A 3,365-nucleotide genomic window follows, 5' to 3' on the forward strand; every position below is an offset into this window, starting at 1 on the left:
TTTTTTTTTTTTTTTCAGAGGGGAATGCTTTATGCATACTCCGCGCACCGGGGGGTCGCGGTAGTTATGTGGGATTCTCTTCCGGATGGGAAGCATACCCACTAAACCCCTCTGTTCCTCCAACGCATCGGGACGGGACCACGGGCACGCTTTCGCTCTCGTCCGCGGCCCCGTCTGCGCCAGCTGCCGAGGCAGCTCCCTCTCGGGGGGGGAGGCAACCCTCAGTCGCCGGTGATGGACTCCCCCGTGTCCATCACCAGAGGGCTATTGTGGGAGGGGAGGGCGGCGATATACTGCCGCCTTCTCCGCCCCACTCTTCTACGTCTGAGCGGGGGCGCCAGGGGATCTCCCTCGCGCTCCCGCTCTTTTGCCTCCCTCTGCGAGATAACTGACTCGCAGAAGGAGGCAACCGCTGTCCATGACCTCTCGCTTCCCAGCATAGCGCGTATGACGCCAGGAAGCGAGAGGTCGCTCCCGATCGTCGCCACCAGGGTGCGGGCAGTTCGGCTGCCTGGCCAACGGTGACGAAGTGGCCCGGCGAGCTGCCGCCGATGTAGATGTTATCAACATCTACACCGACGGTAGCAAAATAGAAGGCAAGGTCGGCGCAGCGTTATCCGTTTGGGATGGCGGGACGCGGAAACTGCCTCGACAACCAAGGTCTTCTTCCCGGACGTCGTACGAGCGTACCCCGTTATTAGGAAAATAGACCCGGATCAGGTACTTACCCAAGTTTTTACAGGGCACGGGGGGTTCTTCTCGTATTGTGCATTTGTGCAGGTTCCGCTGCAAGGGGAGCCCCTCGTGCATTTGCGATCCGGGTACCGAGGAGTCCGTGCTGCATCTTCTCACTGAGTGCCCGGTATCCGGTGCGATGAGGGCCGGCGCTGAAATTGAATTAGATAGTAAGATAAATATTGACACGATTAGCAATTTAGTACATAATAAAAAGACAAGAGACAGATTTTTAGAGTTTTGCAAAGCGTCTGCCCTCTTAGCCATAAATAGGAATAAGACTTAATTTATATTGTATCACATTCGTAGTTGTAAGTATTTATTTGTTTTAACTGCCCTTTTGCATTAGTTATAGTATTTAAAATATTGTTTTATTGGGTTTATTGTTTTTATTGGCTTTTAAATTGTATATAGATATTTTATTTTTATTGAAATTTTTAATGTTTTTAACTTGTATATAGATATTACTTTTTAACCTTTTAATTTTACATTTTTCATTGTTTTTAACGTTTTAAATTTAGATATTAAGGAAAAAAAACGAATGTGATAGTTATTTAATTTAATGTAATTGATTTTTAAAAAACATTTAAATAAAGAAATAAAGATATTCCCGCACCCCAGGTCCCTGACGTAGAATAAGTTAGGGGAACGAGAGGGTGGCATAGAGCCACCCATTAAAAAAAAAGGCAATTATTATAGGAAAGTAGAAGAGGAACGGGCTCACTTGAGAAAGGCAGGAAGCAACAAAAAGAAAGCAGTTCCAATAGGCGATGCTGGCTGACTTCCACGTAGGCGTGAGGATCCTTCGGGATGTTGCTTGATACGTAGACCAGCGTGAGGAAGTCTAGTTGCACGGGCTCCGATGTAGTCACAGCCCTTTGTAGTCCTCCAAGAAGATGTAGAAGGCTGGACGGATGCACGTGCCGATGACCTTTGTTTGTCCTTCGCTTGGCAAAAAGGTTGCAACTTCGAAATTGTTGTTTCTGGCTTTTGCAGGTCCTGTCACGGTCGCCACTTTGTTCAGTACAGAACAAGAAAATAAAAAACTGGTCGAAATATCTTAGATTCGCGTTTAATTAGAAGAAGTACATTAGTGCTGCGACGAGTGTGCGCGTGAGTGCGAGAATTGCGAGAATGAATTGAATGAAAAGAGTGCTTGAAGTTGAGTGACGTCGCCCCCGCGCCGCTCGGCCAGGTGTCAAGTTTGGCGTAGACAACAACTTCTATTTGTTATTTTAAAGCGGAGAAGAAAACAATTGGAACGTACTCACCAAAGTTGACATTATAAAACTTGATCACACCGTCACATCGCGTCTTACTCACGTATATTATACGAAACACCGAAAACAAAGGGTTAATTTGTCCTTTTAAACAAACGTAGTTACAATTTCCAAAAATATATTTCTGATCGTATGACTAGCCAATTAAATAAATAAAAATGGAAACATCGTATCAGGATGTACAAACAAGGACGTGAGAGTTTCACTATCCCACTTCTGATCTTAAGGATCAGAAGCAGGGAAAATTAAAAAAACAATCTCTTATACACTACTGCAGTACTTTTTGAATTAATAAGAAAACTAACAGAATTGAATAAATGTAATTAACACTAAAATGATTTAAAAATACAACATTAACTTAATCAACTATCAGAGTTAAAATGATTAATTATTTTGGGTAGTCAAACGGGCAGAGCTTCCGCTGGCTTCAGTGTTCGGTGGCGAGTGTGTCCCGAAAATGAGGGTGCGGTCTCTTATATTGGCATCACCTTACCATTATTTTTAAGTTCCACCCTCAGCTAACAATATATTTAAAGTAGGAAGTTATTAAGTAGCCATTGTCAACTGAATTACTGTTTAACGCATAGTGTGCAATTTTTAATGTTTATTGATATTGTAAAAGCTTCTAATAACTTTTAATTTGATCTTACTTTATAAGTTACGTCTTTCCTAGACTAAATAACATTATTATCGTTATTTAAGTAACGACCAATCAGAGCAGAGCCAGGTGGGCTTGAGAGGGGTCGAGGCACCATCTTTATATAAGGCGTTTTGACAGTTGTTACGAATATAGTCGTGAAGTGGAGACGGATCGAGTTGGGTCATCGTGTTTTGTGCTTGCACTTTACCCTAAAGGACGCCCACCAAGTTCTCAACCACTATAGATGTCGTTGAGAAAAGTGTTTCTCCGATAATCAACGCAACACTTGCGCCAGCGCCGTGTGTCGGCGTTCGATGGGTCAACACCTTACCAGCCGAGGCACGGCAGCAGAACACTCTCCTGTGGCTGCCGACTGGAACGGACATTGAACCATCGTGAAAAGTGCACCATGAACCCTTCTGCACGGAGGGAGGCCGCCCTCGGCGGGCAATGGAGTTCCCCGCATCCATTACCGCCGCCACCGCCGCCGCCGCCGCCGCCACCTCCGCCGCCGCCGCCGCCGCCTCCGCCGCCGCCGCCGCCGCCGTCGCCGCCTTTCACTTTTTAACCGTTTAATTTTAAATTTTTTAATTGTTTTAATGTTTTTTAACCTAGATGTAAGAAAAGAATGTGATATAATTTTAAGACTATGTAATTGATTTTTAAACACTTAAAATAAAGAAATAAAGATATTCCCGCACCCCAAGTCC

The 3,365-nt window shown here is 44.7% G+C and overlaps 1 protein-coding gene across 3 annotated transcripts in view; it reads right to left on the reverse strand.

Moving 5' to 3' along the window:
- The window catches only part of LOC106113391 (uncharacterized), a 10,533-nt gene that overhangs the window by 2,175 nt on the left and 4,993 nt on the right, over positions 1-3,365 (reverse strand). The window contains exons 1-2 of one of the 3 annotated variants that reach the window (XR_001227659.1): positions 1,460-2,128; positions 729-887 (exon numbers count right to left, since the gene is read on the reverse strand). The gene's annotated coding sequence lies outside the window, so the exon portion shown is untranslated. Of the gene's footprint in view, positions 1-728; positions 888-1,459; positions 2,129-3,365 lie in introns of those variants that run through there. The other 2 variants (XR_001227660.1, XR_001227658.1) reach the window with 2 other exon arrangements.

This window comes from Papilio xuthus, unplaced genomic scaffold (genome assembly GCF_000836235.2).
Source record: "Papilio xuthus unplaced genomic scaffold, Pxut_1.1 DF828258.1, whole genome shotgun sequence".
Classification (NCBI taxonomy): Eukaryota; Metazoa; Arthropoda; class Insecta; order Lepidoptera; family Papilionidae; genus Papilio; species Papilio xuthus.